The sequence below is a fragment of the Salmo salar genome, chromosome ssa11, assembly GCF_905237065.1.
Source record: "Salmo salar chromosome ssa11, Ssal_v3.1, whole genome shotgun sequence".
In the NCBI taxonomy this organism is placed as follows: domain Eukaryota; kingdom Metazoa; phylum Chordata; class Actinopteri; order Salmoniformes; family Salmonidae; genus Salmo; species Salmo salar.
The window spans coordinates 78440096-78465701 of record NC_059452.1 but is presented as its reverse complement, the minus strand read 5'-3'; the positions used below and the strand labels follow the sequence as shown (position 1 = coordinate 78465701).

The window sequence follows — 25606 nt, the reverse complement described above, 5'->3', positions numbered from 1 at the left end:
GAACTGTTCGTTGGTAGCTTCATGAAATGGGTTTCCATGGCCGAGCAGCCGCACACAAGCCTAAGATCATCGTGTGCAATGCCAACCGTCGGCTGGAGTGGTGGAAAGCTCGCCATCATTGGATTCTGGAGCAGTGGAAACATGTTCTCTGGAGTGACGAATCACTCCAGAAGCTCTGGCAGTCTGACAGACAAATCTGGGTTTGGTGGATGAAAGGAGAACAGTACCTGTCCCAATGCATAGTGCCAACTGTAAAGTTTGGTGGAGGAGGATGAATGGTCTGAGGCTGTTTTCATTGTTCTAGCTAGGCCCCTTAGCACTACAGCATACAATGACATTCAAGATGATTCTGTGCTTTCAACTTTGTGGCAACAGTTTGGGGAAGTTCCTTTCCTGTTTCACCATGACAATAACCCCATGCTTTACAGAAATGGCACAGAGCCCTGATCTCAACCCCATTGAACACCTTTGGGATGTATTGGAACACCGACTGCGAGCCAGGCCTAACCTCTCAACATCAGTGCCCAACCTCACTAATGCTCTTGTGGCTGAATGGAAGCAAGTCCCCTCATCAATGTTCCAACATCTAGTGGAAAGCCATCATAGAATAGTGGAGGCTGTTACAGCAGCAAGGGGGGACCAACTCCGTATTAATGCGCATGATTTTGGAATGAGATTGTTCATGTAGTGTATCTTCCTGTCTCTCATTCTCTCATTCCCTCCGCAAACGACAAAGGAGATATCCAGTAAGATCTACCTCCTATCATGCCTCCCTGTCTTCTCCCGCTCCTTTTCACTGTAGAACAAATGCTGAATCACTCCAGAACATATAAGAACCACACACAAGCGTCAAGGGAAAAGAGAGGAAGTGCAAAAATGGATATGACAGGAGTATTCTAGTCGCTCCATTAATTTCTATTTTAGTCACTTCATCTCAGTCCTATAAGTGGGATCCTTCTCAATGTCAGAGACATAGAGACAAAGGAATTACACTTACATAATGATAGGTGTCTCTCTCTACCATTCCTACAGAAATGTGATATTGTGGTGCAAGGTGTGTAGCCTTAAGACAGCGGCCACGTGATTGGAAACACATCAGTCATATTTATTTACGGTTGCCATGAGCCAATACAGTGCATTCGGAAAGTATTCAGACCCCTTGACTTTTTCTACATTTTGTTACGTTACAGCCTTACAGCATTATTCTGACTCTCCACTCAATACCCCATAATGACAAAGCAAAAACAGGTTAGAAATTTTTGCAAATGTATTAAAAATAAAAAGGGGAGATACCTCATTTACATAGGTATTCAGACCCTTTGCTATGAGACTTGAAATTGAGCTCAGGTACATCCTGTTTCCATTGACCATCCTTGAGATGCTTCTACAACTTGATTGGAGTCCACCTGTGGTAAATTAAATTGATTGGACATGATTTGGAAAGCCACACACCTGTCTATATAATGTCGCACAGTTGACAGTGCATGTCAGAGCAGAAACCAAGTCATGAAGTCAAAGGAATTGTCCATTGAGCTCAGAGACAGAACTGTTTCACAGATCTGGGGAAGGCTTCCGAAAAAGTTCTGCAGCATTGAAGGTCCCCAAAAACACAGTGGCCTCCATCATTCTTAAAAGTAAGAAGTTAGGAACAACCAAGACTCTTCCTAGAGCTGGCCGCTCAGTCAAAGTGAGCAATCGGGGGAGAATAGCTTTGGTCAGGGAGGTGACCAAGAACCCGATGGTCACTCTGACAGAACTCCAGAGATCCTCTGTGGAGATGGGAGAACCTTCCAGAAGGACAACCATCTCTGCAGCACCCCACCAATCAGGCCTTTATGGTTGACTGGCCAGACGGAAGCCACTCCTCAGTAAAAGGCACATGACAGCCCACTTAGAGTTTGCCCGAAAGGCACCTAAAGACTCTCAGACCACGAGAAACAAGATTCTCTGTTCTAATTAAACCCAGATTGAACTCTTTGGCCTGAATGCCAAGCATCACGTCTGGAGGAAACCTGGCACCATCCCTACGGTGAAGCATGGTGGTGGTAGCATATTGCTGTTGGGATGTTCTTCAGTGGCAGGGACTGGGAGACTAGTCAGGATCGAGGGAAAGATGAACAGAAGAAAGTTCAGAGAGATCCTCAATGAAAACCTGTTCCAGAGCGCTCAGGACCTCAGACTGGGGGCGAAGGTTCACCTTCCAACAGGACAACGACCCTAAGCACACAGCCAAGATAACGCAGGAGTGGCATCGGGACAAGTCTCTGAATTTCCTTCAGTGGCCCAGCCAGAGCCCGGACTTGAACCCGATCAAACATCTCTGGAGAGACCTGAAAATAGCTGTGCAGCAACGCTCTCCCTCCAACCTGACAGAGCTAGAGGATCTGCAGAGAAGGATGGGAGAAACTCCCCAAATACAGGTGTGCCAAGCTTGTAGTGTCATACCCAAGAAGACTTGAGGCTGTAATCACTGCCAAAGGTGCTTCAACAAAGTACTGAGTAAAGGGTCGGAATACTTAGGTATAAGTGATATTGAAGTTTTTTATTTTTAATACATTTGCAAAAATTGTGTGTAGATTGATGAGGGGAAAAAACTATTTAATCCATTTAAGAAATAGGCTGTAACGTAACAAAATGTGGAAAAAGTCAAGGGGTCTGAATACTTTCCAAATGCACTGTAAATATCATTCCTCTCTGTAACTTTAACGGTCTGTAACTTTGGGGGTATGATCTTTGTTCATCTGTAACAATGAATTCATGATTATCCATAATCATTGGAGCATCCACATTAATGTAGTGTTCAGAGCCGCTAGGATTCAGAAACATGTTCTATTCTTAATTGCAATAAAAGTGACTCCATTATGACAATACATTATTTACCATTCATTTCTATTGGGAAAAACATAATCTGAAACACAATCAAAACAAACTGCAAACAGTTTTTTTAGAGTCTCAAGCTTTATGTAGTCATTGCATGTTAGGAATTATGTTGTTGGTAAAGGGCTTGTAAGTAAGCATTTCACGGTCTACATCTGTTGTATTCGGCGCATGTGACAAATAAAAATACTTAAATACACAAGTGAATTTGTTTGAATACTCATGACACCTTCAAACACATCACGGACAAACTGAAATGGTCCACCCACACATACAGCGTGGTGAAGTAGGTGCAACAGCGCCTCTTCAACCTCAGGAGGTTGAAGAAATGTGCCTTGTTCTCGAAAACACTCACAAACCTTTACAGATGCACAATCGAGAGCATCCTGTCGGGCTGTATCACCGCCTGGTACGGCAACTGCTCTGCCCACAAGCGCAAGTCTCTCCAGAGGGTAGTGAGGTCTGCACAACGCATCACCGGGGGCAAACTACCTGCCCTCCAAGACACCTACCCCACCCGATGTCACAAGAAGGCCAAAAAGATCATCAAGGACAACAACCACCCGAGCAGCTGCCTGTTCACCCCGCTATCATCCAGAAGGCGAGGTCAGTACAGGTGCATCAAAGCTGGGACCGAGAGACTGAAAAACAGCTTCTATCTCAAGGCCATCAGACTGTTAAACAGCCATCACTAACATATAGTGGCTGCTGCCAACATACTGACTCAAATCTCTAGCCACTTTAATAATTACAATTTGGACATAATAAATGTATCACTATTCACTTTAAACAATGACACTTTATATAATGTTTACATACCCTACATTACTCATCTCATATTTATATACTGTACTCTATACCATCTACTGCATCTTGCCTATGCCGTTCGGCCATCGCTCTTCCATATATTTATATGTACATATTCTTATTCATTCCTTTACACTTGTGTGTATACGGTAGTTGTGTGATTTTACTGCACGGTCGGAACTAGAAGCACACGCATTTCGCTACACTCACATTAACATCTGCTAACCACGTGTATGTGACCAATTTCATTTGATTTGAAATTGGGGGACTGGATACATAAAGTGATTTCATTTCTAAACGGTAAAACAGATATGTATGAAAAACCATCAAATAAAAGTTGACATTATGTACTGTCGCCTCATACTGTCGCCTCATTTTGATGTCAGATCCAAAATGCTGGAGTATAGAGCCAAATAAAAAATGTAGCTTCACTGTCCAAATCAATACGTTGGGGAGTGTATGTGTATCACTTCTTTATGTGTCAATCAATACAATACCAACTCCACCTGCCACTACTGGCACTGAACAGGGAAGGGAAATGGCTTTGGTGTGATTGACAGCTTTGGATTTTGTTTTGACTGATGGTAATGGTCCCTCTTCAACTGGAGGCAATAAACACCAAAAAAATAGTCCATCCTTCAATATGGTTTCGATCGCCCCAGGAATATATGGGCATTATTCCGTGTTTATTTCAAATGTCAAGTCCTGTGGGCTCAGTCTATGGAGCATTGCATTTGCAATGTCAAGGCCTGTGGGTTCGATTCCCACTGGGGGGACTGGATTGTATAAATTAAAAGTGTCGACTAAATGGCATAAATGGGAAATTACAAACAAGGCACATAGACCTAAGTAGACAATATTCCATTGTTACTGATGGGGCTGGTTCCAATTAATTTGGTTTCCCTCCCATGTGTTAAACATGTCAATACCACTATGTGAATATATAATATATTTGCAAATACTGTACCTGGTTTTCTAAAATACGGTATGTATAATACTGCCACCTACTGAAATGTTGGTGAATGCTATATCAATTGTTGTTGATGACATGGTGCATTTTAATCTAAGACAATAAGACTACTGAATTTTCAGGCTACTTCATTAGTGCAGACTGCAGACAAAGAACATTTTGTCAGATCTCCGTGACAAAAACTATAGTAGTCCTGACTGAGTGAAAACAGAACTCATAGACGTCGTCCTCGCTGAATATGTAGTCCACAATAAAACTTACAGTAAAAACACAAGATAAGGCCAGGCCAGCTACACCAAACCGCTGGCTGGCAGGTGGAATCCAAATCAAAACGGCATAGGTAGCCTACAACTCACGATTATTGCAGAAAAATCAACGCACGAGGAGCTCTTACAATTGTTCCAAAACATGATTCAACATTGCCATCCAGTGGTATAAAAGTGTCTTCTACTTCTAAGGCGAGGTAATGAAGTCTGTAACAGTCACACAGAAAACAAACGTTGCCACTTTACCCACCATGGAGCTGTAGACCTAAACTCGTGACGATGATAAACTCAGCTGCAACATGCTTCTTTAATTTAGTTATAAAAAATGTGTTAAGATACGAGAGAGTAAATTGGCTTACATCATTTTATTGTTAAATGGCTTACCTTTCAAGCATTCAGCATGTAGGAAAAAGGTGAGTGCCTGCTTGGGCAGCAAAAATTGTTGTGTGCTACAGTATGTTAGTTTCCCGCCAGTAGCCTGGGATTGACAGGTCTGCACAACACAAACAGCAGGTAAGCAGATGGTGGAATAGAACAACTTTATTTTGACAAATTGGCTGATCACAAGACCATTAGAAATGTATTCATGTGACGTATTACTTGGGAAGAAAATAGGGATGTTTAAAGAATATAGACACTCTATCCATTAAACAAGATATCCTTTCATGTCTGGTCCGTGTATGACCACAGTGGCATACTCATGTCCTTGCTCAAACTTGACCAAGTGGGATGAAGGAGCACCAGCATGGGACGGAGTGGCATAGCACAATTCATCTTCACTTTTCTGTTATTGAAACATAGGGAGGAAGGCACATCATCATTTAAATGGAAACATCAAATAATCAGATCCTTGCAAGAAAGCACAATTCTTACTGTCTTCAATTTATAATGTAGTTATACACTGACTGCTCAAAACATTAAAGACCCCTGCTCTTTCCATAACACAGACTCTCCAGGTGGATCAAGGTGAAAGACAATTGTGACATGGATTATGTATGTGTGCCATTCAGCGGGTGAATGGGCAAGACAAAATATTTAAGTGCCTTTGAACGGGGTTTGGTAGTAGGTGACAGGCGCACCGGTTTGTGTCAAGAACTACAACGCTGCTGGGTTTTTCATGTGCAACAGTTTCCCGTGTGTCTCAAGAATGGTCCACCACCCAAAGGACATCCAGCCAACTTGACACAACTGTTGGAAGCATTGGAGTCAACATGAGCCAGCATCCCTGTGGAACGCCTTCGACACCTTGTAGAGTCCATGCCCCGATGAATTGAGGCTCTTCTGAGGGAAAAAGGGGGAGATGCAACTCAATCATTAGGAAGGTGTGCCAGCTCCCTGTACTGTATACACAACGCACAGTTTTGGTTTACCTCTACTGTCCTCTTTTCCTCTTGAGATTCTGCAGGATTTGTTGTGTCACTGGCTGTAAAGACAGAATCACAGAAATGTTATGTTAACATGGATTGTAGTAAACATCTCACCATATACAGTGCCCTCCGTAATTATTGGGACAGTGAAGCATTTTGTCTTCTTTTGCCTTTATACTTTTTGGATAATCCTAAATGAATCATGAATAATGATGAGTGAGAAAGTTAGACACATAAATGCTAGCCTACCCTGTTATTATAATGGTGAGAGGTTAGCATGTCTTGGAGGTATGATATTTGTGCATCTGTAACTTTCTCACTCATGATTATTCACAATTCATTCAGGATGATCCATAATCATGGTAGCATCCACATTAATGTAGAAGTGTTTTGACACATATTCTATTCTTATTTATAATGAAAGTGACTGCAAAATGACACAATTACACAACATTATTTACCATAAATTTCTATTCATCTGAAACACAACCAGGACAAACAGCAAATGCATCCAACAAATTTGTAGTCACAAGCTTGATGTAGTGATTGCGAGCTAGGAATATTGGACCAAACACGTACACGGTGCATTCGGAATGTATTCAGACCCCTTGACTTTTTAGTTATGTTACAGCCTTATTCTAAAATGGATTAAATGAGACATTTTCCTCATCGGGGCGGGCGGCAGTTAACCTAGTGTTTAGAGCTTTGGGCCAGTAACCAAAAGGTTGCTAGATCAAATCCCCGAGCTGACAAGGTACAAATCTGTCGTTCTGCCCCTGAACAAGGTAGTTTATTTATTTTATTTTTTATTTCACCTTTATTTAACCAGGTAGGCAAGTTGAGAACAAGTTCTCATTTACAATTGCGACCTGGCCAAGATAAAGCAAAGCAGTTCGACAACATACAACAACACAGAGTTACACATGGAGTAAAACAAACATACAGTCAATAATACAGTAGAAAAATAAGTCTATATACAATGTGAGCAAATGAGGTGAGATAAGGGAGGTAAAGGCAAAAAGGCCATGGTGGCAAAGTAAATACAATATAGCAAGTAAAACATTGGAATGGTTGATTTGTAGTAGAAGAAAGTGCAAAGTAGAAATAATGGGGTGCAAAGGAGCAAAATAAATAAATACAGTAGGGGAAGAGGTAGTTGTTTGGGCTAAACTATAGATGGGCTATGTACAGGTGCAGTGATCTGTGAGCTGCTCTGACAGCTGGTGCTTAAAGCTAGTGAGGGAGATAAGTGTTTCCAGTTTCTGAGATTTTTGTAGTTCGTTCCAGTCATTGGCAGCAGAGAACTGGAAGGAGAGATGTTAACCCACTGTTCCTAGGCCGTCATTGTAAATAAGAATTTGTTCTTAACTGACTTGCCTAGTTAAATTAATAAAATCAATCTACACATAATGACAAAGGGAAAACAGGTTTTTAGAAGTGTTTGCAAATTTATAAAATAAAAACAGAAATACCTTATTTGCTATGAGTCGAAATTGAGCTCAGGTGCACACTGTTTCCGTTGATCATCCTTGAAATGTTTCTACAACTTGATTGGAATCCACCTGTGATAAATTAAATTCATTGGACATGATTTGGAAAGACACACACCTGTCTATGTGTCACGGAGGCTCTCCGCACTGCTAAAGCTAACTCTCTCTCCTCTGCTCTCATCCTTCTAGACCTATCTGCTGCCTTTGATACCGTGAACCATCAGATCCTCCTCTCCACCCTCTCCGAGCTGGGCATCTCCGGCACCGCGCACGCTTGGATTGCGTCCTACCTGACAGGTCGCTCCTACCAGGTGGCGTGGCGAGAATCTGTCTCCGCACCACGTGCTCTCACCACTGGTGTCCCCCAGGGCTCTGTTCTTGGCCCACTCCTATTCTCGCTATACACCAAGTCACTTGGCTCTGTCATATCCTCACATGGTCTCTCATATCATTGCTATGCAGATGACACACAATTAATCTTCTCCTTTCCCCCTTCTGACAACCAGGTGGCGAATCGCATCTCTGCATGTCTGGCAGACATATCAGTGTGGATGACGGATCACCACCTCAAGCTGAACCTCGGCAAGACGGAGCTGCTCTTCCTCCCGGGGAAGGACTGCCCGTTCCATGATCTCGCCATCACGGTTGACAACTCCCTTGTGTCCTCCTCCCAGAGTGCTAAGAGCCTTGGCGTGACCCTGGACAACACCCTGTCGTTCTCCACCAACATCAAGGCGGTGACCCGATCCTGTAGGTTCATGCTCTACAACATTCGCAGAGTACGACCCTGCCTCACACAGGAAGCGGCGCAGGTCCTAATCCAGGCACTTGTCATCTCCCGTCTGGATTATTGCAACTCGCTGTTGGCTGGGCTCCCTGCCTATGCCATTAAACCCCTACAACTCATCCAGAACGCCGCAGCCCGTCTGGTGTTCAACCTTCCCAAGTTCTCTCACGTCACCCCGCTCCTCCGCTCTCTCCACTGGCTTCCAGTCGAAGCTCGCATCCGCTACAAGACCATGGTGCTTGCCTACGGAGCTGTGAGGGGAACGGCACCTCCGTACCTTCAGGCTCTGATCAGGCCCTACACCCAAACAAGGGCACTCCGTTCATCCACCTCTGGCCTGCTCGCCTCCCTACCTCTGAGGAAGCACAGTTCCCGCTCAGCCCAGTCAAAACTGTTCGCTGCTCTGGCACCCCAATGGTGGAACAAGCTCCCTCACGACGCCAGGACAGCGGAGTTAATCACCACCTTCCGGAGACACCTGAAACCCCACCTCTTCAAGGAATACCTGGGATAGGATAAAGTAATCCTTCTAACCCCCCCTTAAAAGATTTAGATGCACTATTGTAAAGTGGTTGTTCCACTGGATATTATAAGGTGAATGCACCAATTTGTAAGTCGCTCTGGATAAGAGCGTCTGCTAAATGACTAAAATGTAAATGTAAATGTATATAAGGTCCCGCAGTTGACAGTGCATGTCAGAGCAAAAACCAAGCCATGAGGTCGAAGGAATTGTCCGTAGAGCTCCGAGACAGGATTGGGTCGAGGAACAGATCTGGGGAAGGGTGGCAGCATCATGAAAAAAATATTTTATCCATTTTAGAATAAGCCTGTAACATAACAAAATGTGGAAAAGTCAAGGGGTCTGAATACTTTCCGAATACACTAAGTGAATTTGTCCCAATACTTTGGGTCCCCTAAAATGGGGGGACTATTTTCCAAAAGTGCTGTAATTTCTAAACGGTTCTCCCGATATGGATGAAAATATCTTCAAATTAAAGATGACAGTCTGCATGTTAACCTCGTCATCACTGTTTGATTTCAAATCCAAACTTTTGAAGTATAGTCCCAAGAAATACAGAGGGCACTGTACAGTATATCTCACAACATAATTATAGGCCTGCCTTACATATACTTCTCTGTGGCTTCATACATACAGGTTATGGTAGGATCTCCTTGCATTGTCTGGTCACTGGGCCATCTGTTAGACATAGTTAGGTGAGATAAGCATTCACATTTGAACAGTATGTAGTCTACTGTGTTGTGTCATTTTACTCATAATGTACAACACTACTAACCTTGTTGCGATGAGATGCCTGTTCCCTATGACAGTAACATAATGATGTACATTAATGAATCTGTCTGATCAGTCCTGATTATGTGGTATCTATTACATAAGCATGTTTTATATAGGTTCACATACTCTTTGCTTTCAGAGAGAGGAGACAGGTGATACAGCATATGAACACTACAAGTAGAATTATGGACCCGATCACGGCCATCCATATGATGATGTACTCAGTCACCATATCTGTGACAGGAGAAGTAAAGAGTGTTTGACCAAATGGATGAATGATCTCAATGAGAAATGTATAGAACATTTCTCCTGTAATCTTTCTTAATTAACTGTGTTCCACAACACCACCATGACATTTGCTGGGGTTCGAGAGTATGCCCTCCTCCACTTCGTATGTTGATTAAAAATAATTTTGTTGAAAAGTTTTCTAAATATATAAATGAAAGTATCACAATGAGGAAACAATGTTTTGTGTCCATTCCAAATGTATTCAAATTGCAAAACGTGCAGCATTTAGATCTGGGGAAAATATTTCCCTTATGTGCTTAATACTCAGTCTTTTATTACCGGTGCCTATTCAAATCACACAGAAAGCATCCCTAATGCTTAATGACAAAACAACCAAGAGAAAGAATATTCAAGAGAAACATACTGTACCCGCATCTGTTTAATTGTAGTTCAAGAGAGACTATAGATAATTGTTATTCCAGCCAAAAGTACAATACAATAAATAGTTGTGAAAGTAAATTATTTGACATTTGATTATAGGGTACAATAATATTATTGCTAATAATACGTAGCTCACACAAGGTACCAGCACATTAATTGGATCATGGTTAAGAGTTGTTTTAAGGTCCCAAACCTGTCACCTGTTATAAATAACTCAGAGTGAGAAGTGAAACAGGATATATGGAAATGAGAGATGCTTTCAGGACGAAGGCGAGGAGTGCTCTCAGACATGCTTTTATCAATAAATATACCCAAGAGCATTTGGCTGACTCAGACAATGCCACAGTAGTACAAGGGTGAAACACTGATCAAATGTATGGTGTCTCCTTTAATGGTAAAACAGTAGCTCCCACCTATCACCCTCTTGTGATGGTGCTTCATTTCATATACAACGATCATACCTATAGCTCTAACATGCTCCAAGTGCAGGTTTAGATAAAGACTGATCTGGTTGGGCCTAGTCTATCACGACTCGGGATAAGACCCAGATGCAGACAGTTCGAATCACAGATGTTTATTGACCAAACAGAGGGCAGGCAAAAGACAGGTCAAGGGCAGGCAGAGGTCCATAATCCAGGGCAGTGTCAGACAGGTTTGATATAGTCTCTCCTAACGTCTGTGACAAAAAGGATACGTCTGTCAGGAGCATATGGGATATGAGAGTTATGTAAATGTGACATTTCGTTCTGTGTTTCTGAGATTACTTTGGGCCGAATCAGGCCTACTGTAACTAGCAGGAACCATTTGTAATTGGAAATCATTTTTAAAGGATTCCAGTGTGAATGATCTACTTGAAATGTGATTGCATTAATGCAATTCTATTTTGGGTTTCATTTGCCTCTAGTTAAAGCTTTGCACATAAATGTGAAAATGCATGGGTGAAGAATGAGTTCCAAACAGAACCACCATGTTAGCTTGCAAATCAAGAGTCCTTTTGTATTGCTTTCCTCTAACAGTTAGTGAAGTGGTTTATTAAGAATGTTCTGCAATACAGAGAAACGGAATCAATATAAAAAAACTATTTTTATCTCTGTGGTTTTCTCATTTTACACACACAACTTTTAAATGACATATTGACTTATAAATCAAGAAAGCTGTTCATTTACACATTTATCAAGTATACATGTTGAAATTAATCTTATCCTAAAACCTCTGCACATCTATTTATAGCCCAGTAAGATAATACCATTAATCTGAGAGGAACTGATGTTTACAGACTACAGGAAGACATGGTGTCCACAGAGTAGAAGATATGTAAATCAAGCAGGGTGATATTATTATTATTTTTTGTAAGTGCATCACCAGGTTGAAGGAAAGGCACGTAAGTTAACTATGAGAAAAACTAAAAACTTTTCTTCAAGACAGTCTTTCTTATTCTATTATTCTGCTAAGAGGGCGTAGTCTCCAGTCATTGCAAACTTGATCTTGGTGCACCCAGGTCCAGCTTGGTTACCGGTAAATGTCACAGTAGTATAAAGCAGACTTGCTCGGTCACTGGTAGATGTTGCTGTAGCATATTGCAGACTAGTGTCCTCTTCCTGTAAGAGAGAACGCAAGTCACTTCGAGTTATGTGCAGCTGGGGTTGCCATTGGCAGTATATTGCTAGGTTTTGTGATCTGATCAATGCATGTGGTATGGGGAGTAAAATTCAAAGTTCAAACCGTATTATTGAAAGTGGAAGTCAAGTGCATATTAGCCTACTTCACATTGCACTTATTCAATCCAACTCACCTCATCCCTTGGCAGTGGTGTAAAGTACTTAAGTAAAAATACTACTTAAGTCGTTTTTGGGAGTATCTGTACTTAACTATTTATATTTTTGACAACTTTTATTTTTATTTCACTACATTCCTAAAGAAAATAATGTACTTTTTACTTCATACATTTTCCCTGACACCCAAAAGTACTTCTTAGATTTTGACAGGAAAATGGTCCAATTCACACACTTATTAAAAGAACATCCCTGGTCATCCCTACTGCCTCTGATCTGGCGGACTCACTAAACACATGCTTTGTTTGTAAATTAATATCAGAGGGTTGTAGTGTACCCCTGGCTATTCGTAAATAAAAACAAAAAATAAGAAAATTATGCTGTCTGCTTTGCATAATATAATTTGAAATTATTAATACTTTTACTTTTGATACTTAAGTACATTTTAGCAATTCCATTTACTTTTGATACTTAAGTACATTTAAAACCAAATACTTTTCGACTTTTACTCAAGTATTATCTTACTGGGTGACTTTCACTTTTACCTGTGTCATTTTCTATTAAGGTAACTTTACTTTGAAGTATAACTTTGGACTACTTTTTCCACCACTGTCCCTTGGTCTTGTGTTGACAGAATCTGTTTCAAATGAGAGAATGATTGAAAATAAAACACTGATCAAAGAAAGGCAGTAGTGGTTTAGTCAGCCCACATACTCACGGACACAAGGTGGGGTGTTGTCTTCCTGCGCAAGTGGGCTTCTGTCGAGACAATGCAGTACATTCAGACGGATATACACTGAGTGTACAAAACTTTCTTTCCATGACATACTGTAGACTGAGCAGGTGAATCCAGGTGAAGGCTATTTATCCCTTATTGATGTCACCTGTTAAATCCACTTCAATCAGTGTAGATGAAGGGGAGGAGACATCTTAAATAATCCTTTTTAAGCCTTGAGACAATTGAGACATGGATTGAGTGTGTGCCATTCAGAGGGTGAATGGGCAAGACAAAATATTTAAGTGCCTTTGAACGGTGTATGGTAGTAGGTGCCAGGCACACCAGGTTCAGTGTGTCAAGAACTGCAACGCTGCTGGGTTCTACACGCTCAACAGTTTCCTGTGTGTATCAAGAATGGTCCACCACCCAAAGGACATCCGGCCAACGGCAGCCCAGTGGTTAAAACAGGTCATTGATGAAAGAGGACAAAGGAGCCTGACACGAATTGTTCAGAGCAACAGACGGGCTACAGTTAGTCAACTGACAGTCCAGTACAACATTGGTGCCCGAAGTCCCATAAAAGAATGCACAACTCGTTGTAGCTTGACACTAATGGGGTATGACAGCCGATGGCCTTACAGAGTATCACTTCTTTCAGCAACAAAAAAAAAACCAAACAAGAAACTGCAATTGCAGTGGGCTAAGGAACAAAAACACTGGACACAGGAGGATTGGAAAAACATTGTCTGGTCTGATGAATCCCGGCTCCTGCTTCACACTACTGGGAGAAAACCACATGAGTACATGCATTCATTCATCATGCCGTGTGTCAACATCACAGGCTGCTGGTGGTGTGATGGTTTGGGGTGTGTTTATTATGGCACACATTGGGCACCTTGATAAAGGTGGAGCAACGTTTAAATGCCACAGGATATCTGAACATTATTGCCAATCAGGTGCATCCCTTCATGGCAGCAGTGTATCCATCTGCAAATGAATTTTTCAGCAGGGTAATGCCCCATGCCACAAGGCTATATTTATTTTACCTTTATTTAACTAGGCAAGTCAGTTAAAAACAAATTCTTATTTTCAATGACAGCCTAGGAACAGTGGGTTAACTGCCTTGTTCAGGGGCAGAACAGATTTTTACCTTATCAGCTCGGGGATTCGAACTTGCAACCTTTTGGTTACTAGTCCAACTCTAACCACTAGGCTACGCTGCCGCCCCAATATTGCCCCATGCCACAAGGCAAGGATTGTCCAGCAATGGTCCCACAAACATGACAGTGAATTCAGCTTACTGCTGTGGCCTGCCCAGTCACCAGATCTCAATCCAATTGAGTATCTGTGGGATGTTGATGGACCGAGCCATTCGGGGTAGAGATCCAGTACCAGCCAACTTGACACAACTGTGGGAGGCTTTGGAGGTAACATGGGCCAGCAACCCTGTGGAACGCTTTCAGTACCTTGTAGAATCCATGCCCTGATGGCTGTTCTGAGGGCAAAAGGGGGTGCAACTCAATATTAGGAAGGTGTTCCTAAGGTTTTGTACACTCAGTTTTATTAATGTGCATAAATATTGGAAACATAATGGTAGTTTAAAATAAATAAACAATTCTTAACCAGTATTTGCAGGCCAGCCTAGAAACCCTTCTAGAGATAGAGAGAGATAATTTGGCAATTCTGAAAATAATTTAAAGTAGCCTTTGGAACAAAATATCACTGGGATATGAGTAGGCCTATCTGAAGGCATGCACCACGCTTGCGTTGGAGGACACACAGCACAGACCAAGATAGCAGAATGAGTAAAAGGACACAAACTGAAAAATGGTTAGTGAATGATTCTGTAGCTAGAATGTTCATGCAAATAGACCTTACTAAGAGTGACCATCAAAATACTAAGAGTTAAGGAGTTGAGATATTTTAGGAACTAAACAATACCTGTACATTTACTAGCAACAGAATCCTACACTGTAAACCAATGTTACTCACCTTCTCCTTCGGTTGTTGTATTGCTGACTGCCATCTCCTCTCCAGGAGGGATGGAACTGAAAACTGGGGAGGAAATGTTGGTTCCAGGAGGATTTACAACTGAAATAAATAAAATATTGAAATATGTCCAACAGTAATTTATCACTCTTGTAATACAGTAATAGATTAACAGAGTATTGTCATGTTAAAATGTCTGAGCAATTTATAGGATCTAGTCCTCCTCAACATCTATGGGGATACTGAGGCTGTGATGTGACAATATCTTCATCCTTTTCGACCAGCTCTACAGCACATGTGATGAAGATATCTCCAGTACTGGTCCTCTTCATCAACAGCTCCTCTTCCACCACTCTCCCCACACAGACATTTTGTGTGTAGGGTTGTTTTATAAAGTGTGAGGCATTATTGTTCAGGTAAAAGTTGCCATGTTTGGCCCCACATCAAAGAGTGAGGTATTTCCCTTCCTTTTGCACAGACTCGGATTTCCAAGGAGATCTGTTTGTGAATTGTGAAGGTAATATATGAAGTCAATTAATGAAATCCTAGGGAAAAGGTGCCGTCTGTTTAATGCTAACTAAACAAGTGCTTTGGAGTACAGTAAAACAGTCACTCACTGCTCACATTGTCTTCGAGAATAACTACGTTTTGAGAAGATTGTCTCTTTGTCCATTCTGTAGAATAGCACATCTCAGATCGATTTCAGTATTGTTCCACTTTTTGAACTCATTCCAGAACAATGTGAATTGGTAAACACTGGAATGGACTTCCTTTATAGATGTGGTGGTCTTTGTAGAAGTCGCACTCAGTGCCTTCTTTTGACTCACAGCATACTACAACAGGAAGGTATAGCTACAGTGCATTTGGAAAGTGTTTAGACCCCTTGACTTTCTCCACATTTTTTTACGTTACAGCCTTATTATAAAATGGATTAAAACTTATTTTCCTCATCAATCTACACACAATAACTCATAATGACAAAAAAGTTATTCAGACCCTTTATTCAGTACTTTGAAGAAGCACTTTTGGCAGCGATTTCAGCCTCAAGTCTTCTTGGGTATGACACTACAAGCTTGGCACAGCTGTATTTGGGGAGCTAGTCTGAGGTCATGAGCGCTCTGGAGCAGCTTTTCATCAAGAATCTCTCTGTACTTTGCTACGTTCATCTTTGCCTCGATCCTGACTAGTCTCCCAGTCCCTGCCACTGAAAAACATCCCCACAGCATGATGCTGCCACCACCATGCTTCACCGTAGGGATGTTGTCAGGATTCCTATAGACGTGATGCTTGGCATTCAGACCAAAGAGTTCAATCTTGGTTTCATCAGACCAGAGAATCTTGTTTCTCATGGTCTGAAACTCCTTTAGGTGCCTTTGGAAAACTCCAAGCGGGCTGTCATGTGCCTTTTTACTGAGGAGTGGCTTCCGTCTGGCCACTCTACCATAAAGGCCTGATTGGTGGGGTGCTGCAGAGATGGTTGCCCTTCTGGAAGGTTCTCCCATCTCCACAGAGGAACTCTGGAGCTCTGTCAGATTGACCATCGGGTTCTTGGTCACCTCCCTGACCAACGCCCTTCTCCTCCGATTGCTCAGTTTGGCCGGATGGCCAGCTCTAGGAGGAGTCTTGGTGGTTCTAATCTTCTTCCATTTAAGAATGATGGAGGCCGCTGTGTTCTTGGGTACCTTCAATGCTGCAGACATTTTTTAATAGCCTTCCCCAGATCTGTACCTCGAAACAATCCTGCCTCGGAGCTGTACGGACAATTCCTTCGACCTCATGGCTTGGTTTTTGCTCTGACATGCACTGTCAACTGTGGGACCTTATGTAGAGAGGTGTGTGCCTTTCCAAATCATGTCCAATCAATTGAATTTACCATAGGTGGACTCCAATCAAGTTGTAGAAACATCAAGGATGTTCAATGGAAACAGGATGAACCTGAGCTCAATTTCGAGTCTCATAGGAAAGGGTCTGAATACTTAAGGAGTTTCTATTTTTATATTTAATACATATTTTATTTTTTAATTTTTTTAATTTTAAAAACAGTTTTTGGCTTTGTCATTATGGGGTATTGTGTGTAGATTGATGACATTTTTTTTTAATCAATTTTACAATGAGGCTGTAACTTAAGAAAATGTGGAAAAAGTGAAGGCGTCTGAATACTTTCCGAATGCACTGTAGGTATTTTAGACGTCTTTTCAGAGTCATTTTGCTTACTGGGACTACTCTATTTTTTGGGGCCACAATTGTTTGGTCTTGCCTAGGTCGACAGAACGGCAAGGACCGGTCCTGAGGTCCAAACTCCTATTGTGACAAATTGTGTATGAAAGAAATGGTGTATGAAAGATATCTCCAATATCATTCCACAACTAATGTTGTTTGACATGATGTAATACATTCCTGACTAACATTTTCTTACTGCATCACTGGCCACAATTTTAACATGGAAAACAGGAAGATATCGTAAAGAAGGCATTTCAGTTAACATGTCAACATAAAATACACACTATACACTCTTAATATATTGATGGAAATAAAAAACAGAGCCATATTTTCCACTTTCTGCCATCAACTATTGAGATTCTGACTTGAGAGCAGATCTGTGCTTAGGACACAGGACAGCCCAAAGAGGATATGGTGACTGTGGGCAGGTCTGAAGTCACATTGAATAACATTTCTTTTTTCATTATCCACTAAATTGCTGCCCATGCAATGAACCCTCAATACGGCTTACGAAAAATATAGATGAACAGTAAAGTGATAGCTGGAGAAGGCACTTTAACTTGTCAAAGATGATTTATTGCATCCAACCTCTTGGTTAGACACTTTATTCAGGTGGCTAATGTATATCGAAAAGAGACAATTGATTGATCCCTGGTGGGGGAGACCAAGGATATTTCTAGGCAACCTTTACCATTGTGGATTTATTCAGCAGTTGAACAAATGAGTTCCCAAGTCTTGATGTTCCACCTAACATTTCAGTTTCCACATTTAGGGGCCCTGTAGTTTCCAATACCAAAACAACAATACAATGCTAATTTCAGTGGCCATCATTTGAAAATTAGGATCTCAAAATCAGTACATGGATTCATAGACCTAATAGACCCCTTCTCATTGGACAAAATGAAATATAAACTACCAGAAACTGCTGGTAGAGGGGCAGACCTATTGTCTATACATTATATGGTTGTCTGTAAAAGTGGGTATCTATGGAAATTTTAAGAAATGGGTCTCTATCTGGCTATATGTGATTTGGGTTAACTAGTTTGGAGGTAGGCCTATCTGGTCCTTGAGGGCCCCTTTATACTAGCATCATTACTGAAAATATCGAAGAAAGAAAGTGGTGGGTTGAAATGTGAAGAAGTAGGTATGACATTTGCAAATTGCAAATAGTGATATAAAGCATTACTTATACGGTGATAGGTGATTGGTAATTACAATGTGTAATTACACATACCACTAACAGGTTTAAGTTTGTGGGAAGACTATAATTTCTGGGAAGGCCTACCAGTCACAGCCTTGTAGCTATTCTCGCCTGCTCTAGCTCTTGACCACAACCACACTGCACTCATACTTCTGCAAGAAATATCCTGCAGACAATGTTTCTGAGAAGTCGTTTGTCAGAGATGTGCTTGACATGATGTGCTGAAAGCTTTTGGGGCTTTATTGCCCCCTAGCCCCCTCTAGGGGCTAGGGGGCAGTATTTTCACGGCCAGATGAAAAACATACCCAATTTAAACAGGTTACTACTCCGGCCCAGAAAATATACTGCTCAAAAAAATAAAGGGAACACTTAAACACATCCTAGATCTGAATGAAATAAATAATCTTATTAAATACTTTTTTCTGTACATAGTTGAATGTGCTGACAACATGGGCATGCTCCTGATGAGGTGGCGGATGGTCTCCTGAGGGATCTCCTCCCAGACCTGGACTAGAGCATCCGCCAACTCCTGGACAGTCTGTGGTGCAACGTGGCGTTGGTGGATGGAGCGAGACATGTCCCAGATGTGCTCAATTGGATTCAGGTCTGGGGAACGGGCGGGCCAGTCCATAGCATCAATTCCTTCCTCTTGCAGGAACTGCTGACACACTCCAGCCACATGAGGTCTAGCATTGTCTTGCATTAGGAGGAACCCAGGGCCAATCGCACCAGCATATGGTCTCACAAGGGGTCTGAGGATCTCATCTCGGTACCTAATGGCAGTCAGGCTACCTCTGACGAGCACATGGAGGGCTGTGCGGCCCCCCAAAGAAATGCCACCCCACACCATGACTGACCCACCGCCAAACCGGTCATGCTGGAGGATGTTGCAGGCAGCAGAACGTTCTCCACGGCGTCTCCAGACTCTGTCACGTGCTCAGTGTGAACCTGCTTTCATCTGTGAAGAGCACAGGGCGCCAGTGGCGAATTTGCCAATCTTGGTGTTCTCTGGCAAATGCCAAACGTCCTGCACGGTGTTGGGCTGTAAGCACAATCCCCAGCTGTGGACGTCGGGCCCTCATACCACCCTCATGGAGTCTGTTTCTGACCGTTTGAGCAGACACATGCACATTTGTGGCCTGCTGGAGGTCATTTTGCAGGGCTCTGGCAGTGCTTCTCCTGCTCCTCCTTGCACAAAGGCGGAGGTAGCGGTCCTGCTGCTGGGTTGTTGCCCTCCTACGGCCTCCTCCACGTCTCCTAATGTACTGGCCTGTCTCCTGGTAGCGCCTCCATGCTCTGGACACTACGCTGACAGACACAGCAAACCTTCTTGCAACAGCTCGCATTGATGTGCCATCCTGGATGAGCTGCACTACCTGATCCACTTGTGTGGGTTGTAGACTCCGTCTCATGCTACCACTAGAGTGAAAGCACCGCCAGCATTCAAAAGTGACCAAAACATCAGCCAGGAAGCATAGGAACTGAGAAGTGGTCTGTGGTCCCCACCTGCAGAACCACTCCTTTATTGGGGGTGTCTTGCTAATTGCCTATAATTTCCACCTGTTGTCTATTCCATTTGCACAACAGCATGTGAAATGTATTGTCAATCAGTGTTGCTTCCTAAGTGGACAGTTTGATTTCACAGAAGTGTGATTGTCTTGGAGTTACATTGTGTTGTTTAAGTGTTCCCTTAATTTTTTTGAGCAGTGTAAAATATGCATATTATTAGTAGATTTGGATAGAAAACACTCTGAAGTTTCTAACTGTTTGAATGGTGTCTCTAAGTATAACAGAACTCGTATGGCAGGCAAAAACCTGAGAAAATACAAGCAGGAAATGAAAATGTTGTACTGTACTATTTTCAAGTCATTGGTAATAAAACAGTGACAAAGGATTCATTTTGCACTTCCTATGGCTTCCACTAGATGTCAACGATCTTTATAAAGTTGTTTGAAGCGTCTGATGAACAGAGACCGAATGAAAAGGAAGGGAAGTTGACGTCCCTGGGAGGTCGTCACTTCATTATTGCGCGCACATGCACGTTCATGTGAGGCGAGACATTTTTCAAAACTTGTTTCAAGACACAGGAGAGGTCTGGTTGAAATATTACTGATGTTTCACGTTAATAATGGACCAAAAGATTGATGCTAAACAACGTTTGACATGTTTGAATGAACGTAAATAGATTTCTTTTTTGACTTTGTTGTGACTTTTCCCTCCCATTGAGTAGCCTACCGAACGCACTAACACGGAACAGCATGGAGTTATTTGGACATAAATTATGAACTTCATCGAAAAAAAAAATAACATTTGTTGTGGACCTGAGATTCCTGGAAGTGCCTTTGATGAAGATTATTAAAGGTAAGGGGATATTGCTAATGTTATTGATGGTTTTAGATGATTCCAACATAGCGGCTAGCTGTATAGCCTAGTGTATTTTTCTGACCAGAGAACTCAGATTATTGCAAAGTATGCTTTCCCAGTAAAGTTATTTTGAAACCTGTCAATGCGGTTGCATTCAGAATGCAACCGTTATTCTTTGAATAACAGTTTAATACTTTAACCACGTTTTATGAGTATTTTTTTGTAAATTTACTGGCAGTTTTGGGGGAGACATTTTCTCAACGACACGCGCCGATGTAAAATGCTGTTTTTGGATATAAATATTTACTTGATAGAACAAAAATGCATGTATTGTCTAACATAATGTCCTAGGAGTGTCATCTGATAAAGACTGTCAAAGGTTAGTGCATCATTTTAGCTGGTTCTCTGCTTTTGGTGACGCCTGTCCTTGAATTGAAAATGGATGTGTGTACTTTTTTGGCTATGTACTCTCCTAACATAATCTAACTATGCTTTCGCCGTAAAGCCTCTGAAAATCGGACAATGTGGTTCGATTAAGGAGATGTTTATCTTTTAAATGGTGTAAAATAGTTGATTGTTAGAGAAATTGAAATTATTAGATTGATGTTTTGAATTTCCCGCCTTGCTAGCAATCCCGTCAGTGGGATTAGGTTACCCTCGATCCCCAAGAGGAAAGAAACTGTTTACGTTTTTTTGTTCGACTCTGGAAATATACAAGTGTGAGTGAAAGATCAGTACATCCCCTGTGGTCACTTCTACAGGACAAACAGAATAAGCACAAACACACAGGCGTCATGAGACAGACAGTTTAACTATACTGTGTTTCAGATCAAACTAGTGGTTAGAGTACACCCCTGTCGTTACCATTACCCTTCTCCATTTTCTACTGAACCTCTGAAATATCTACCTGTGTGGCAGATAGCTGAGCATTGGACCAGTAACCAAAAGGTGGCTGGTTTGAATATCTGAGCCAACAAGGTGAAACATCTGTCGATGTGCAAGGCACTTAACCCTGCTGTACTACTGTGGCTGACCCTGTAAAACAACACGTTTCACTGCACCTACCCTGTGTGGGACAATAAAAAAAACTTTGTTGCTTCTCTAACTCGCACAATCATTTATCCACATCAACTGGGCAATAAAGGTACCAACCATCAAACAATAATGTTGCCCAACAACTCAGTGATCCCTTGTGGTTGTGCCCATTTCTTCCTCCATATCCCAACATCCTCCAGGAGGGAGAAAAAAAGCCCCTCAACTGCCTGATAGCTGGAATGATGTAACGTCAGGACAACAGAACCACACACCAGCATAAAATTGTAATGCTGTAATATAATACATGTATTTTATATATTCAAAAACATAATTATATATTTAAAACCGCACAGAATAGGAAAATGTTCAAACTACTCTACATAATTATCAGGGATACCTCTGTAAATTGATAATATCTTTAACCCTTTGCACATCTATTTCTTGCCCAGTAAGATATTACACCATTCATCTGAGGGGAACAGATGACATCAGGCTACAGGAAGAGCAGTGTGGCAGTTATGCAAATCAGGAAACAGATAAATTATGTGGAGGAAGTTCAACAACAGGTGGAAGTACAGGCACACTTGAACTAGTACCACCCAGCACTGACACGTCATTGACTTTAGCATAGTCAATCATACACAGTCCCAACTCGCCTCATCCCCATGTTCCGACTGCCTTGTTGAAATGATGAAGCATTTGCATCTGTTTCAAATGAGATAAAAGGTTCAATGTACAGTAGGGGGGGTGAAATGCAAGTGCTGAGGTTGAGGTGATATGGAGAATTATTTAAGATACTGTTTGAAGAGGTAGGGTTTTAGATGTTTTCAGAACATGGGCAAGGACTCTGTTGTCCTAGCTTCAGCTCCAGAATGAGGGTGCCAGGACAGAAAAGAGCTTGGACTGTGCTGAGTGGGAGCTGCCCTCCCATACGGGTGGGCGGGCCAATAGACCTGAGGTGGCAGAATTGAGTGCTTGGGTTGGGGTGTAGGGTTTGAGCATAGCCTGAAGGTAGGGAGGGGCAGTTCCTCTTGCTGTTCTGTAGGTAAGCTCCATGGTCTTGTTGTGGATGCGAGCTTCGACTGGAAGCCAGTGGAGTGTGCGGAGGAGCAGGGTGACATGAGAGAACTTGGGAAGGTTGAAAACCAGGCAGGCTGCAGTGTTCCCGATAAGTTCCAGGGGTTTGATGGCACAAGCGGGGAGCCCAGCCAACAGCGAGTTGCAGTAGTCCAGACAGGAGAGGAAAAGGGCCTGGATTAGGACCTGCGCTGCGACATGTGTGAGGTAGGGTCGTACTCTATGGATGTTGTAGAGCATGACCCTGTAGGAGTGGGTTATTGCTTTGATGTTTGCAGAGAACGACAGGGTGTTGTCCAGGGTCACACCAAGGTTCTTTGCACTCTGGGAGGGCACACTGGAGTTTAACTGATGAAGAGGTCTTGGAGTGGGCAGGCCTTCCCCGGGAGAAAGAGCAGTTCCGTCTTATCGAGGTTGAGCTTGAGGTGGTGGTCTGACATTCAAGTTGAGATATCTGCTAGGCACGCAGAGATACATGACGGCACCTGGGTGTCAGAAGGGGGGAATGATAAAAGTAGTTGCGTGTCATCTGCATAGCAATGATAGGAGAAACCATGTCAGGATATGACAGAGCCGAGTGACTTGGTGTATAGAGAGAAGAGGAGAGGGCCTAGAACCCTGGGGGACACCAGTAGTGAGAGTACGTGGTGCAGATACAGATCCTCTCCACGTCACTTGGTAGGAGCGGTCTGCCAGTTAGGATACAATCCAAGAGTGTGCAGCGCCTGAGACACCTAGCCTGAGAGCGTGGAGAGAAGGATCTGATGGTTCACGGTGTCAAAGGCAGTGGATAGATCTAGGATGATAAGAACAGAGGAGAGAGTCAGCTTTGGCAGTAAGGAGAGCCTCCATGACACAGAAAAGAGAAGTCTCGGTTGAGTGACCTGTCTTGAAGCCTGACTGATGAAGAAGATCTCTGTGCAGTCAACGCTTGGCATTGCGCATGGTGATCTTAGGCTTGTGTGCGGCTGCTCGGCCATGGAAACCCATTTCATGAAGCTCCCGACGAACAGTTCTTGTGCTGACGTTGCTTCCAGAGGTAGTTTGGAACTCAATAGTGAGTGTTGCAACCGAGGACAGACAATTTTCATGCGCTACACACTTCAACACTCAGCGGGTCTGTTCTGTGAGCTTGTGTGACCTACCACCTCGTGGCTTAGCTGTTGTTACTCCTAGACGTTTCCACGTCACAATAACAGCACTTACAGTTGACCGGGGCAGAAAGTTGATGAACTGACATGTTGGAAAGCATGGCAAAACTAACAGATATGGCAGACTGAACATAGCAGAGCAGATAAAGTAAAATTCAATATCTGTAAGTTAGATATTAGCACTTCACATACTGGTGGGTAATAATCTGGATAACAAAACAAATCATAAGGCTAGAGAAATGAATCGACAAATATTACGAAAACAAGCAACACCCAAAGACTCCTCGAAAGACACATACGATTTAAGCTTTTCACCACCGGGAATGGTAAGGGTGGAAACCGATCTGTTAAAACCGATAAATGGCAGACAAACTGGGCATACTTGAATTAGTCAGTAAAGATATAAAGGAGATGAGATGAGTGACGAAAAAGCTGTGACAATGGAGAATAAAAGAAACAAGCTAAAAGGGACAGTCAATAAGATTAAAGTTAATTAACTTTAAAAGGAGAACATCTTTCTGAGAGAAGCCTTACTTGACATATAGACTAAATCCACGAGAGCCAATCTGGTACTTACTGGTATCCAAGAGAAAAAGGAGAAGTTCCTGAGGGTGTAGTGAGGGAGATCCTTATTTTAGTGCATCAGATCCTGAGCGAAGCTGTCGACAAAATCCAAATCGAACGCGTACACCGTTTCGGACAGAGAGATGAGTGCCCAGTCATTGTCAAATGTGCTTTCTTTAAATAGAAAATAATGGTTGAAAGCCTGGGTAAAAGAATTGCTGGCACGAAAATAGGCATGAATTATCAATTTCCGAAGGAAATTGCAGAATGGCCAAAGCTCTGTACCCAATCTTCAAGGAGAATAGATTAAAAGGGAAACGTGTAGTTCTCGTAGTTGATAAACTTTATATTGATAACCAAATGTTCTGAGACAGAAAGACTACTCCATGGCTATTCTAAATATTACAAAGTTCCAATAAAGGAGTCGAATAATGTAATACCCTGTAACGGCCGTCGTCTGTGGAAGTAGGGGACCAAAGCGCAGCGTGGTGAGTGTTCATATTCAATTAATAGAAACACTTCAACCAAACCACGAACGACAGCCTACAGTTCTGCTACGTACAAAACTAAACAGAAAATAATCACCCACAAACCCCAAAGTCAAAACAGGCTGCCTATGTATGACTCTCAATCAGGAACAACGATCTACAGCTGTTCCTGATTGAGAGCCACACACGACCAACCAAAGAAACAAACCAACATAGAAAAATAAACATAGAACGCCCACCCATGTAACACCCTGGCCTAACAAAATAGAGAACTAAAAACCCCTCTCTATGGCCAGGGCGTTACATACCCGATACTAGCCATGGTAGGGATTGTAATAAAAAAAATATAGAAAAGTAATAAAATACAACAATTGTTAAAGAAATAAACTACAACTAAACTACACCATTCTAGATAGGGAATGTTGGAAAATAATTAGAATTAGACTTTCCATTTACAGTATTTCATGAATTGATAAGACAGCATTAGAAGAAAGGATGAT

The 25606-nt window shown here is 42.2% G+C and overlaps 1 long non-coding RNA gene across 2 annotated transcripts; it reads right to left on the bottom strand.

Annotated features, from left to right (window-relative positions):
• Positions 1 to 11738: 11738 nt before the first annotated feature.
• Positions 11739 to 25318, bottom strand: LOC106563374 (uncharacterized). Of its 2 annotated transcripts, XR_001319242.2 has the most exons (5): positions 25059 to 25318; positions 24632 to 24713; positions 15010 to 15108; positions 13018 to 13058; positions 11739 to 12125 (listed from the first exon to the last, which is right to left on the bottom strand). It is a non-coding gene; the product is annotated as an uncharacterized lncRNA (long non-coding RNA). The 2 variants fall into 2 exon arrangements; XR_001319241.2 differs by lacking the exon at positions 25059 to 25318 and having other exon boundaries at positions 24632 to 24979.
• Between the last annotated feature and the right edge of the window lie 288 nt (positions 25319 to 25606).